Source organism: Stegodyphus dumicola, chromosome 7 (assembly GCF_044657685.1).
Source record: "Stegodyphus dumicola isolate Sdum_Otavi_A_Nest chromosome 7, ASM4465768v1".
Classification (NCBI taxonomy): domain Eukaryota; kingdom Metazoa; phylum Arthropoda; class Arachnida; order Araneae; family Eresidae; genus Stegodyphus; species Stegodyphus dumicola.
The window spans coordinates 159728635-159744129 of record NC_140774.1 but is presented as its reverse complement, the minus strand read 5'-3'; positions in this window follow the sequence as shown (position 1 = coordinate 159744129).

Sequence of the window (15495 nt, the reverse complement as noted above, 5' to 3'; positions counted from 1 at the left end):
CAAAAAACTTTCATTCTATTTAGTGCCAGCACCTTTGTATTATACTTATGGAATTTGTTATTATTCGTGATTTCATAATTGGTTTACTTGCTGATGACATTCTACGTTGGTGTAGTTGTCCAAACATTGACAATAACGAGTCCAGTATAAGCAATTTAATGTTGCAAATTCAGGATGTTCCGGGTAATCACAAGTTCAATTTTAATCATCTTAACTCTATTACTGGGTTGTTTATAACAAAAACACGTCTATATTGTTAGAGTCCGACACATTTCCTTAAATGGTCACATCTTACAAGCCGACAGGAATTCCAAAATCCTTCGTTTTGCCTTTGACTCTGAAATCGCGTGTTATAAGCCCATTGATCGACTTTTATGTAAGGCTAGAAAGGGAGTAAATATTTTGAACTTTACGTTCGGCTGCAACTGACGACAAGATTTTTGTAAGGATCCTAAGTTTTACTAAAGTTTATTTTATTTTAAATCTTTACTATCACTTCTTATTTTCTACTTCCGGCCAGAATTAAAAGCTTTAACTTATTTATGCAAATTTGTCTTGCTAACGCCAAGTACTTAAGTTGTGGTTTTTTGCCAAGCAAGAGAGAGGAAGGAGTTATTAGAAGCAGACCGCTTGCCATAGTAATTTTACTCGTTTGCTGGTTGCCTCCAAGGCCAGAGGTTTAATCCTCTTGATAATTTTAAACGTATCGTAGTTTTAGCAGCTCTCTGTACTACCCTACTAAAAATGCCCCATAGAAACCAGTAAAACTTTTTATGGGTACCCATAAGATTTTATGGGTTTTTATTGACTTTTACTGGTTTCTGTTGGTCTCTGTGGGTTTTTTTTACTGGTTTCAAAATGACCCATAGAAACCAGTAAAACTTTCTACTGGTACCTATAGAATTTTTGATGGTCTCTATTGACTTTTACTGGTTTCTGTTGATCTCTGTGGGTTTTTCTTACTGGTATCAATTGACACCCATACAACCAACATTCAATGGCAGAACTTTGTACTGGTTTGTATAGGTTTATATTGACTCTTGCTGGTTTTCTTACTGGTATCAATATAATAATAAATCTCCTGTTGGTTTATATGGGTTTGTGCTATTTTTTTATCTGACGTTAATATACTTCTTGTAAACAATAAAATTAACAGAATGAAAATATGATCTCTTTAAGACCACCACAGTAACCTGTAAACGCAGGTGGTCGTTTTAGAGAGGGTTTTTACTAAATATGCTATTTTTTTATTTATTTTTTTTTTCGGAAACAATAACAGTAATCATATACACCACACACAACGAGGTCTCTCCAAGGCGACCATCCGCAAATAAAAATTCATCTTTGCAAGTGGTCGCCTTAGAGAGGTGATGCTCAATACCAATAGATACGTTCTCAGAGATACGTTTATCTTTTAGAGGTGGTCGTCTTAGGGAGATTGCATCTACGGAATGAATCTCTCTAAGACGACCAGACACACTTGCAGAATTTTTTTGTGAATGGTCGCCTTACAGAGGGAATATTCAATACCAAAGTATACTTATGTTTTCAGAAATACTGGTTTTTTCAGAGGCGGTCGTCTTAGGGAGGTGGTTTTTGCTACGAGTTGGTTCTCTGAATACACACACATAAGCACTTACATTTCTGATATTAAAAATAAACACCGGTATCAACCAACATCTCTTTCACGCGAACAAGTTCATTCACAATCGCAAAACTTTTCTCCCTGTTAACGCTGACGTGAGAAAAAAATTCCCCCTCCCTCTCCCACTCTCAGAAGTTTCCCAAACAAGCAATATGGCGCCGCTCTAGTTATTGTTGTGTGATGGTGGTGTTATTTTCTTCGTGGTTGTAGTAATGCAATATATTATTTACTAGGATTTACTGTATTACAAATTCTACTATGTTTTACTGTTTAGAAATTAGTAATAAATAATAAAATATCAGCACTGACTATGAATATACCACTAAAGCCATGCACGTGTAATCGTGTCTAATGTTTGAGAGAACGTTGCTGATAACTGACTAGTTGTGAAATGGAGTTTCTGAGCGTGAAATTGATTTTCCATCTTTACTTTTATCCTGAAAAACAATGTGTTTAAAGACTGAAAATTGATAATTTCAGACTTGATACCAGCCAGGCCCGAACCCGCTATGTCGGGATCTGCAGCCACGCACTTTAACCGCTGAGCCACGGTTTACTTAGCAACGAGGTATAAAAATGGGTACTTGTAAAAAAAATGACAAAGCGTTCAACGTGTGTTTTACATCACTTTTTATTTATTTTTTTCTCTTTCTATGTGTTAATTTATTTTTGTTCATTTGGAGTTTTAATTTTTCTTAATGAATATTTTTAATTCGAAAATTAATTATTTATTTTCAATACATTTTTCTAAGTGGGTGATTTCATTTCTAATGGGAAGAATGTTTCAAAATCATTTTATTATTTGCAGCGAATGAGTTAAAAACGGTATTTTTTAAAACATTATTGGATTTTCTTAAATACATGTTGCTGCTGGCGCCATCTAGTGTACATAACATCTACTAAAGTTAACAGGATGGTTAAAAAAAATGAAGAAGTAATATATATTTTCTTTCCACGGGAAATCGAAACCGCTGTCCCCGCAAAAATTAATAAAAAGGAATTGAGGGGGACCGCATCCAGTACTTTAGGCGATACCCCACAATTCCTTGGTTGAAATGGTTCTAAATTATGTATATAAGGTTTGAAACGCCATCTTTGTTTGAACGCCATCTTACTCTGAATCCGCCATTTTGAAAGATTTGCTTTGGGGAGGATGACATCACCCATATCATGTTTGTGCATGACTTTGTTCGAAAATGGCGTCTGCCTTTTCACTCCTCCTTTGGGTAGACATCCGCATAGGCGAACGAATACGTTTCTGTGGACCAATCAGAAAGCTGAAAAATGATATCATGGTCTCTTAGCCTAGTAGAGTAATGGAAATTCACTCGTGTTGTATGCTGCATAAACTTACCTACATTTCTCTGTCTTTGAAATTTTAAGCTCGAAATTTACATGCATATAACTTCACTAGATAATATTTTCTGTAACTTTAAACCAATATACACAATGCTCATTCTATATAGTTTAACTGGAATACTACACGCCAGCAATCTCCTGAATCTCTAAGTGAGCATTTGATCTTCGCTCTTACGTAGAATTTACAATTCTACTTAGCTTTTGTAACAGCAAAGATCAGATGCTCACTTAGAGCTTCTGGAGACTGCCGGCGTGTTTTCTCCGCTGGAACCACTTTTTATGAAAACCGGCTTTATGACTAATTTTGTATAATTACCATCCAGATTTTGCAGAATACTTGATCTTCATTATATCTCCTTTAATTAAATTTACATTTTATATTCTATGTAATTCAAAAATTAAGCTTCGAATAGGATGAATATTTGCACATTGTACTAAATTGTCTAGATTTGGAGAATTTCTTTTACTTCCAGATTTTTACCTTCTGTCTGCATAACCTGCATTCATTCCATTCGTCTTCCTATTACTGACAGAAAATTTACATTTTGCGTGAGGGATTTGGAATACCGAAGTTGATATGAATGTTGAATAAAGAGAACAAATCCCGCATGCTATCATAATTGACTAATACTCTGAATAATAAAATTTCAAGAAAACATCAGTTTCATTCACGTGAATAAAATACATTTTCCAAAAACGTCCAAAAAATCTATCACAAGTGTCAACATTAAAGATCTACAAATATATTTTTAAGTATTTAAATAACTCATAAGCTGAAGATAAACCAAGAGAAAAAAGTATCGAGAATTCATTGGCATATACCAACAGCAAAGATAAAATAGTTTCCAATAGCAAAGAGAAAAGAGTTTCGAATTGTCTAAACGTCTACTCTCAAAACGTTTGCGAAAAGACAATGACATCAAAAAGACATAAATTTTATGGAATATGACATTATTTAAAAAATTTTGTTCGAAATTTTAGTTCTGACCTAGGGAAGTACACATTAAGTAATTAAATGTGGGCATTCGTGTCCATGTTTGTAAAAAAACAAATATACAAATTTTTAGGAAACTTTTGCATATTTTTCTATTTTGGTAATAATACTTTTAAGTTAGGAAAATATTCTCTACTGAACATATGTGTCTACGAAATTCTTTGGAAAAAGCGGAAATAAAACACATTCACTTGAAATGTAATGCAATAAGTTAAAATATAACTCTGGTTCATCAATACAATATATTAGTTATGTACAGTTAATTGTTCATTTCGAATATGATAAAGAAGAAACCTTTGAGTATAGAAAAAGAAATATATTTACAAAACAATGATTCTTATTTTATTATTAATTTCAATCAAAGCGCTGATGTTTCTTATGAAGATGAGGTATTTTCTTAGACATGTTTCTAATGAAATTAGTATATAAACTTTTATGAAAGAAAATAGACTTCACGAGAAAAAGTCTAGGACAACGCAAGTCAGTGATCGTGGTGACTTAGAGAAAATATTCCAAGTCTGTATGAGCTGGGTTAAAAGTCTCTATTATCTACTTACGAATACGTCAATGTCAGAGAAAATTAATCTATCCCCATAGAATACTAAGATAAAAATTACATTTCGTTTCTTAACTTCTGGTTTAGCGTGATAGTGTTGTTGAAGTTAAATCTTCCAAACGTGTAACACAATGATTAAATCATTTAGTAAAAATTTGCTCCCAAGACTTTACGAGGCATTGTAAACCATAAATAGGAAAATATTTGAAAATTCAATGATTTGCAGTGGTAGTAATGTAAAAAATGGTAATATTCAAAGTGTTCTAACGGTTACCTATAATGTACTTCACAAAAACGGTTTATGAAAACACGAACACATCACAGCCACCCACAAATAACTTCCGTGACAACTGAAAATTTTATACTCAAAATTTACTTTGAATGCAGGAAAAGAAAACATTAGAGGTTTCAAAATGAAAATACTCATGTAAACTTTCCGGAATGAAAATTTACACTATTTCAGGAAATATTAATTTAACTTCCAATTTGTTTGTACTTTTGTTAAATCATATGTAATGAGCGTATGTGATAACGAACATTTAACTATCTGGCAATGAATCATATTTTATTGGAAATGTAATGGCATGGAAATTAGACAAATATATCTGTATGGAAAAATCTTAAAGATAATTTCTGAGTGTGCTTGTTTTTAATAGAAATAGTTAAAAATTCCTAGATCAGTAATGAACTACTAAATTCGGCCAATTTTCATCAAAAACGCCGTAAGAAGTTCTCCGTACTGGTAAAGTATTACTTAAATTCTCTAGCTTTGTGACTCAGACATTGGCAAGACCAACGGCTATCTGGTCAATACAAGATGACTATGTGTTTAATAGGTTACTTCAAAGATATGAAAGAAATAACAGTTGGGTAAAAATATGGGCGTTTTCAAGAAACAAATGTTCTCTTGTGTCCTTTTGGTATTATAATTATAAACAAAATGCAAAAATTTAGTAAATACGTAGATAAATCTCAGGAAAAACGGTAAATTAACATGAAATGTTTACTTAAAGTCTATGTAAAGTTGGAAAACGGTGATCGTAATACATTTGAAAAATAGCTCATATACAGTGCATTAAAATTTTACACCCGATCTATGAATTCATGAAAATCAGTCCAAAAAAGTCATTTATCACGTTCGCTTGCTTGCAGTATATTCTCTTGTCGTTTTAATCTCTTTTTCTTTTGAGTTCTATTATTTCTGAAGTTGTAATATTTCTGAATCTTTAGCTTTAAAACACAAAATCACTCTGATTTATCAACTTGCGTCTAAATGTACAGCCAACCAAATGGAAGATTTTAGCATGAGTAAATGTACTACAGTATTGAATTATGAAATTAATTACATGATTATCAAAGAAATTTATTATTGAGAGGGGTCCATGGTGGGGAGGGTTTTGGGAGCGTATGGTACGAACCATAAAATCCAGCTTATGCAAAATTATTGGTCGAGCATCCCTTACTGTGAAAGAGCTTGAAATCCAGGCAATGATTAATTGTAGACCAATTACCTACGTGTTTACCGATCCCAATGAACCTTCTCCACTAATGCCCTCTCAATTTCTGGTTGGTAGACGATTACTATCTCTGCCCTGCTAATCAATTAACATCCCAGAAATCTTTGGACAATAGGTAAAATTTTGGAATTAATGCCAGGCAGAGATGGTAAAATAAGATCTTGCATAATTAAAACACCTACTGGTACCTTAAAAAGGCCTATACAATTGTTATATAATATGGAACTTAACTAATGTTTGTATTTTGTATTATTAGGTTTGATTCTCCTGATCTTGCTGATAGGTATCATTTAATGTTTTGTAAAATTTTATGTGCTTATAATTATGTATGCATGTTTGTTATATTTAACCATTTCTCCAGGATTTATTGTCGAAATATTAATTGAATATTCTAGAATATATTATTGAAAGATGAACTCTCCAATGAGTTCAGGTGGGGAGTGTTGTGTAATTTAAAGAAAAAGGCTAGAGGGCGCTGTTGCTCGCTTAGTTGTAAGAGAATAAAGTTTGTTCTTCGCACTTAAACTATAAAATTAAATTCAACAGCAATATCACAAAAAAAAAAAAAACAAAAAAAACAAAAAAAAAACAAAAAAAAAAAAAAAAGCCTCACGTTCTTTACGCCGATGCACCATTGAAATCGAAACACTTGGATCGAACACCTAAAATCTTCACAGAGCCTTAGTCTTTGCAGAAAGGACCTCATCCCAGTCAGAACCAGAACACCAGATTTCTTGCATAATAATTTTCGCCCAAATATACGATCCATTTGGATTTATTGCACCCTTTGTTATTCGGGCGAAAATTATTATGCAAGTAATCTGGTGTTCCGGTTCTGACTGGGATGAGGTCCTTCCTGCAAAGATTAAGGCTTTGTGAAGATTTTAGGTGTTCGATCCAAGTGTTTCGATTTCAATGGTGCATCGGCGTAAAGAACGTGAGGCTTATTTTTTTTATTGATTTTTTTTTTGTGTGATATTGCTGTTGAATTTAATTTTATAGTTTAAGTGCGAAGAACAAACTTTATTCTCTTACAACTAAGCGAGCAACAGCGCCCTCTAGCCTTTTTCTTTAAATTACACAACACTCCCCACCTGAACTCGGTGGAGAGTTTATCTTTCAATAATAATCATACACCTTTTTTAAATAATTCAGCAAGTGTAATTCAAATTAATTTAAACTAAAATTTTGCTTTCATCATTTTATGCATTTTATTGTAATTGTGATAATTATAGTTGTTAATTATTACCAGGAACTCTTCTCATGAGGATGGGTGTATTTAACATGAGTTCCTATTGATATATAATGATGCATTCTATGACTTTTATTTAACATCAATATTTGAAGATACAAATTATTCTACTGTGATTCATTCAAGGGGCCATCTCATATTTCAGATATTGTACGAGTGATTCTAAAATTAAAACTTCCTTTATCATGTCGAAATGCAGAGTTGCACCTTTAAGAGCAATCACGCTTCCTCGTTTAGAGTTAATGGGAGCACTCATGGCTGCTCGAATGTATAAATATTTGAAAAAATTGTTTGGTGATTTAATTGAGGATGTTTATTTTTGGAGTGATTCCGAAATCGCCATTACTTGGATTAAAGGTTCGCCAAATAATTGGAAACCATTTATCGCCAATCGTGTTACAGAAATACAGAGTATATGCAACAAAAAATTGTGGAACCATTGCGAAGGGAAACAAAATCCTTCCGATTTACTAACTCGAGGAATTAGTGCTCAGTCACTAATTAAGAATGATTTGTGGTGGCATGGGCAACACTGGTTACGTTTTCCTATTGAAAACATTCCAAAACAAAAGAAATTAAAACCAAATTCAGTCAGAACCATTGGTGCGACGAAGGCAATGAATCATTCCTATCCGGTCGTTGAAATCGAAATTCAGAATTGAAAACAAAATAATAAAATAAAAATTGAATGTTTGATCTCGGATGTTATTTCCTCGGCGTCCATCAGTGTGCCTAGTAAACAAATTGCAGACTTCATGGAGCATATGGGGTTGCAGATCGCCGATTGCGCAAGAAAAAATAACATAGATGTTGAGATATTAATTGGAGGGGATGAATTCTGGAATGTAGTTTATTCTGAAAGAATTAAAATATCTGAAGGGTTGTACGTAGTCAGTTCTGAGTTTGGTTGGGTTGCCGCAGGAATCGAGAAAAATAAAACAAACAAAAATTGTTCTGAAAATTTAGCGGTAATGACAAACACTGTTGTGTTGAAAGATTTAAGAGGTTTTTGGGAATTAGAAAATATGGGAATTAATAATTCTGATGATTATTCCGATATTGACTGCGAAATAGTAGACCAGTTTGAAAGAAATTTGCAGTTTAAAAACGGAAGATATGAAGCAAATTTAATCTGGAAATACAGTCCGAATAATCTAGGAAATAATTTTGAGGTAGCTAAGAAACGATTCGCAAATCTTCACGATAAACTAAGTAAAACTCCGGAGATATTTCAGGAATATAAAAATATAATTGGGAACCAGATATTAGAAGGAATTGTGGAGGAATGTCCAAATAATGATACAAACTTGGGATATTTTATACCTCACCGAGCAGTGATACGACCTAGTGAAACTACTAAGGTAAGAATTGTGTACGATGCTAGCTCAAGGACAGAGGACACGAATTCGTTAAATGACTGCCTTGAATCGGGACCTAATCTAAATCCAAATATACTAGACATTATGTTAAATTTTCGTAAGTTTAAGATAGCGTTTTGTGGAGACGTTGAAAAAGCCTTTTTGATGATACTGACTTATTCCATTCGGAACATTTTCAGAAAAAATTTTCGTTTCTTGTTCATGTTTTTGCATACTCAAATACTAAGTTCATGTTTTTGCATACACAAATACTAATTTTGTTGAAAATATGACATTTTCTTATTCCATTTTATATTTCACTGTTAAAGTCCGGCTTGGGAAAATTGTTTTCCGCGGAAATGGCATACTTGTGCTATATGTCTGCGACTGTTCTAATAAATTACATTACTAACAAGTGCGAATAAAATCCTTAGTTATACAGGAATTATCTTGAATGTTTCCTTAATCTGAAATGCAAAATGTAACCCATGGGTAAAAATAGAGCAAGTTTATCTTAAAAAGTTCTCCTCGAATACATCTTTTTCTTGGTCCTTACATGCTTTTCTGTATTTATCACTTAAGTTCATTGTGTAGCTATCTTTCATGTAATTTGTGAAGTATTCCTGTTTGAATACTTGCATTTGAATTTGTTTAACTGATTTTAACGTACATGTATATTTTGGTCAATGCGTGGGGAATTGAGGTACTGTGGCGCTGAGTGTTCTAAGCATTCCATACTGCATTTTTCTTAAGAGTACAGTCAGTTAAAAGAGAAATGTGCTTCGTACTTTGGGAAAATTTTATTTACTTATTATGTGTCATGCTCATGATAAATAAAATTGTCATAAATGTGCGCAGGACTGTGTGGTTCCAATGTTTAATTAAAGTAATGCTTTTCAAAAAAGTGTGGTCTTTCTTATGACATATAAAAAATGCGTTAAAATTTTTTTAAAGTTGGTGACTATAGTAGATCATTATATGGACTTTCTGTCATTATTACCTATTTTGTATAATTATTTGTGTTTAATTTTATTTACTATCTATGAGAAGTTAAATGTCAAAAAAGCTGTAAAAGTTCATTATTAAGCAATGTCAGTTTAAAATTTCTATCTTAAAATTATTTGTGTTAGGTCTTTTATTTTAATTACTATGTTAGATCATTATTTGGAATTCTACTCAATATTTCGTGTAATGTATCATAACTATGTAGGAGTCATTTGTCAGGTATGATAAATTAAATTTCGTTCTCGAAAGGCTGTAAGAGTTCAGTGCTAAATAAATTATTGACAATGTGAAATATGGGTATTTTTCAGTTAAGTTAAAAAATATTCCAAGTTAACAAATTTTTATATTCCAAATTGGGAAAAAGGCGATAAAGTTTCATTTCCATGGCTGAATATTAATTCCATGTGTATTATAGACTTTAAGTTCTCCTTCACAAAATGTGACTATAATTCAAATTTAAAATAATATGTTACAATGTGGATATTCTTCTCTGTAGTTAAAATATAATTCAATCTTCTGTACCTTGTTAAGAGAGTAAGGCTGTGATAAGTTCAAATAGAGTAGTGTTTATAAAGTTCTGCGGTAAAATGGTGGAATCATATTAAGAATCCGAATGACGTTTTCACATGAAGGAAAAATTAAGGTTCAGTGTATGTTTGGTGATTTAAGTAGGATGTGTGCAAGAAAATACAAGATATTTTTGTAAAATATTTCAAAGAGATAGCAAAATTTGTGTTAGTAGTATAAATGAATCTTACTGATTAAAAGGGTGTTCTGAATAGTATATATGTATAAATATCTGTAGAGTAAAATAAGAAGAAATGAAGTACTATTGGTACGTATCTAAACTTAACTGGGTAGAAATGCTCCATGCATTGGTTTGAGTGGGCTTCATACCATGAAAATTTATTGCTCCTTATAAGATTTGTTTAAAGTCAGTAGTTCTTACAATAAAGAAACATGTGTAAGTCTGTATTTATTATGGGAAAAAGGAATCAGAAACACAGCATGAATATGTTTTATAAGTTAAATATAAGGGTAAATGTGTAAATGGAAAGTGTAAAAATTACATTTGTCAGACATAGTTTGGTTAATCCTTTGAATAAAAGTAAGACGTGTAAAAGGGAATCAACAAAGTTTTGTATAGTTGGCCAAAAAGTTAATACAGTCATTAATAGTTAGTACAATACACTAGAAGGAAAAGTTCGGAATATCTCCAAATTAGTAGTAAAAAAGAAAGAAATGTAGTATTCCAGTTAAACTATATAGAATGAGCATTGTGTATATTGGTTTAAAGTTACAGAAAATATTATCTAGTGAAGTTATATGCATGTAAATTCCAGCTTAAAATTTCAAAGACAGAGAAATGTAGGTAAGTTTATGCAGCATACAACACGAGTGAATTTCCATTACTCTACTAGGCTAAGAGACCATGATATCATTTTTAAGCTTTCTGATTGGTCCACAGAAACGTATTCGTTCGCCTATGCGGATGTCTACCCAAAGGAGGAGTGAAAAGGCAGACGCCATTTTCGAACAAAGTCATGCACAAACATGATATGGGTGATGTCATCCTCCCCAAAGCAAATCTTTCAAAATGGCGGATTCAGAGTAAAATGGCGTTCAAACAAAGATGGCGTTTCAAACCTTATATACATAATTAAGAACCATTTCAACCAAGGAATTGTGGGGTATCGCCTAATGTACTGGATGCGGTCCCCCTCAATTCCTTTTTATTCATTTTTGCGGGGACAGCGGGTTCGATTTCCCGTGGAAAGAAAATATATATTACATCTTCATTTTTTTAACCATCCTGTTAACTTTAGTAGATGTTATGTACACTAGATGGCGCCAGCAGCAACATGTATTTAAGAAAATCCAATAATGTTTTAAAAAATACCGTTTTTAACTCATTCGCTGCAAATAATAAAATGATTTTGAAACATTCTTCCCATTAGAAATGAAATCACCCACTTAGAAAAATGTATTGAAAATAAATAATTAATTTTCGAATTTAAAAATATTCATTAAGAAAAATTAAAACTCCAAATGAACAAAAATAAATTAACACATAGGAAAAGAAAAAAATAAATAAAAAGGGATGTGAAACACACGTTGAACGCTTTGTCATTTTTTTACAAGTACCCATTTTTATACCTCGTTGCTAAGTAAACCGTGGCTCAGCGGTTAAAGTGCGTGGCTGCAGATCCCGACATAGCGGGTTCGGGCCTGGCTGGTGATTTTTGAATCTGCGCTCTCCGGCAAGAAAAATAAGACCACGTGATTCAAAATGGCGGCTATTCGAAGATAATTCAGTAAATAATTTAAATTAAATAAAACATTAATTAATTTAACAAGTAATTAGAAAGAAAATTACATTAAAAAAGAATCCAACATGGCGGGAGTCATTCAAGATGGAGGATGAAAGACCACGTGTTCCAAAATGGCGGACGTCGACCCGTGATTCAAAAATGGCGGACGACGATCAAGTGATCCAACATGGCGGCCAGATAAGAGCATGGTGGGAGGAAGAGGGTGAGTCATTCAAGATGGAGGATGAAAGACCACGTGTTCCAAAATGGCGGACGAAAACCACGTGGTTCAAAATGGTGGATGGAAGTCACGTGATCCAATATGGCGGCTGTCTAGGCCACGCCCCTTTTCTGTGACGTCACTTCCGCCGCACGAATTACTCTGCCTACTATTGGCCTGTACATGTTTTTTACAACGTCCTTGACATTGCTGAACTCAATGCTTGGATTATATTCAAAGGATCCTTGGGCACCTCTATTTCACGTCGAGAATTTATTCTTGCACTCGTGGAAGAACTACGAGTTGGTGCACTACGCTACAGATGCCCCCCAATTGCTCAAATACAGACACTTAAAGGAAAGAAATGTGCATTTTAAAGTTGCAAGGGACAAAACAGGACTGTTGTCAGCTGTAAGGGATGCCAGAAACCAATTTGTGGTAAATGTGTTGCTGTCACTGTCAAGCGTTCATATTGTATCACCTGCGGTAATGTATAACAAACTTTGGAAAACATTGCCTGTTTATTCCCAATTTATGTTTTTTTGTAAATTTTTGCATATGTTCCATTTTCCTCTTTTTGCATTTGTATCTTTTGTTTGTTTTTCAAAGATTTTGTTTTTGTTTTTGTAATCTTACATTGAAAGATATGTGCTAATTCGCGCTAATTGCACGAAAAAAAATTCTAAAGTATATAAAATAAATAAAAACCTCTAAAAACTCTTTTACGTGGTCATTTCAGCATCATTTCAATCATTTGCTGTGTTTCTACTTACATTTCTTATGAGGGTCAAATTGACCCCTAATGGCGGTTTTCGGTTAGTCTGAAATTCGGCTGTTCTAGCGTTAAAAATGCTTCAAGACAAGTTCCCACTGTTTTGTAGTATTACTATACAGTATCGTAGTGCAGGTCTCGGTACTCTTCTTGGTTTCATCTGTGAGAGGTAGGACAAAACAGCTCTTACTCGGTTGTTTTCGGGGTATTTTGTTTGCCTGAGGTATTTCCGTAGTACTAAAATATCTCCAACTTGCGTCAAATGTAAAAAACCATCAAGCTACTGCATAAGGTCCCCTTAATGGTGCTGCATTGGTGCGTGAACATCTGCTGAAGAGACATAATTTCGTATTGGAAGTTATGAAGGCGAATGAACTCATGCATTTGATCTTATTCTGATAAGAAGGGTTAGTAGGAAGAAGAAGAATAAGACAACATTTTATCAAGAATAGTTCCATAGCTCCACGAAACACTGAAATATAGCGAAAAATCGGTGCGGATCAGACATGGAACGGCAGAGAAGAATATGCCTGGACAGGACCACTATGATCACCATTCGCGAAAAAGGTGTTGGATGAACACGGTATTTTTTTCCATCATTTAATGTAGTTGTGGAGAACAGGATAAAGTAATATCAGATAATAAAACACGAGTGCTTTTGAAAATAATGGCACGAAATGTACGCATATTTGCATTGCCTTTGCTAATGTTATAGTGTAGTCTCAAACTATGTCTCCATTTAAATTTCTTAATTTATATTTCTTTTATTTAAATCATACAAATGGCGGAGAATTAAATTTGAAGCCGCAATCTGTACATTTTCTTAAGCTCTAATAAATAGGTTTTTTAAAACCTTCTAAGTATTTAATGCACACATTTATCGAAACTTCGCTTAAATCTTAATAATAGGGTTAAATAAGTTTAACTTAGAAATTAAAATAAATTTAAATTTGAATCCGTTTGAAATTTGAAAATAAGATCCGCTAAGTTTGAAATCCGTTTTCCTAAACATAACATAATTCTATTTAAATTAGCACTTAAAATATTAGCCATTTTTCCTCATATATTTCTAACTTTGTATTTCACATATTTTATACTTATTCTTGACCAAAACGTTTCTTTCTGTAAAATGAGAAGAAAGTTGTGAATTTAATGAGAAATAGTGTAAACCTTATATGCATCTACTTTTTTATGAAAGACAAATTTAAATGAAATGTAATTTTATGTTCTATTGAGCAAGGTACACAAATACGTAAATAACATTCTCGAACAAGTATTAATAAATGCATTTATTCCGAACTCTTTCTAATTTTGAGAAAACAATTCTAATATATTTGAGAAAACTACATTAAAAGTTAAAACTTTCCGTCAATACGTATGTTTTAAAAAGTTTATTTTCTTTAATTTGGTTTTCTTTCTCTTTGAATGTATTAATGAGACGTATTTTATGTACATAAAAATGGTAGTTTAAAAGTCATTTCATTTCTTCAACAAGCTTCCAATGCAGTATCCAGCACAAATGCCAGTGATATACAGAGAAATAAGTACAGGTGCGTGTCCTTCTAGTGCTTTAAAAATGACATTATTTCTTCTGTTCTGAGAAGAAACATAATAATCATTTGCAATATTTCCTTTAAGTTTCATTGTCGCTAGGTGAGTTTCTCGTTGTTCCAGATATTTGTCGACAGAAAGATCCGTCTTATTTTGTTCGTCATTTTCGTTCAAGTTTCGTTCAGTGTATTCATGTTTTTCATTGTTAAGGACATTATCGCCAGAATTTGGCAATATATTGGAAATTACGTGATTGACGTTTTCTTCCATTGTTACTGTGCCACTTCGAAAAGGGTCAATTCCACTATTAGTCGTAAAATGACTAGTGTCACAGGAATCCATTCTAACGTTATCTGTCGATAGATCGCCTAAATTACTAGAAATTTGATTGTGTGTATCTCCACTATTTGTGTTGATGCTCTTCTCACATTTCTCAAGGGAATTCTCGCCTGTGCTATCAGATTTACTCTCAGTGGATGTTTCATTTTGTGCGTCTTGGTTATTTGGTACTTCACAGTTTTCAGCATCTATATCAGCGACTTCTTGCGATTCAGTATAGTCAGATCCAAGAAATGAATTACTTTTCAATCCTTCGCCATTGATAACATTTTCATTAAAGTCCGGTAGATCATTGTAGATTTCACGTGTAATGTCTTCTTTAATCGTTGTTAATACGCTTTTTTCAGAACATCCAATCTTGCTGTTTGGAGGAATTTCACTGTTTGCAGAGAAAAGAGTTGTATCACATTCTGTCCATAGATCTATTAAATTAATGTCATCTTGCTGGTTCATTTTAGTAATGCAGATTGGGCTCATGCTTATCTCCTTATACCCCAATGGAATCCTACATTGGATACGAGATTTCGTTTCATCCGAAATTTCTGGATATCGGCCTACAAGTGTTTCTCTTGTTTCTATCAAAAAGCTTCTAATGCTATCATTTGATTCGACATT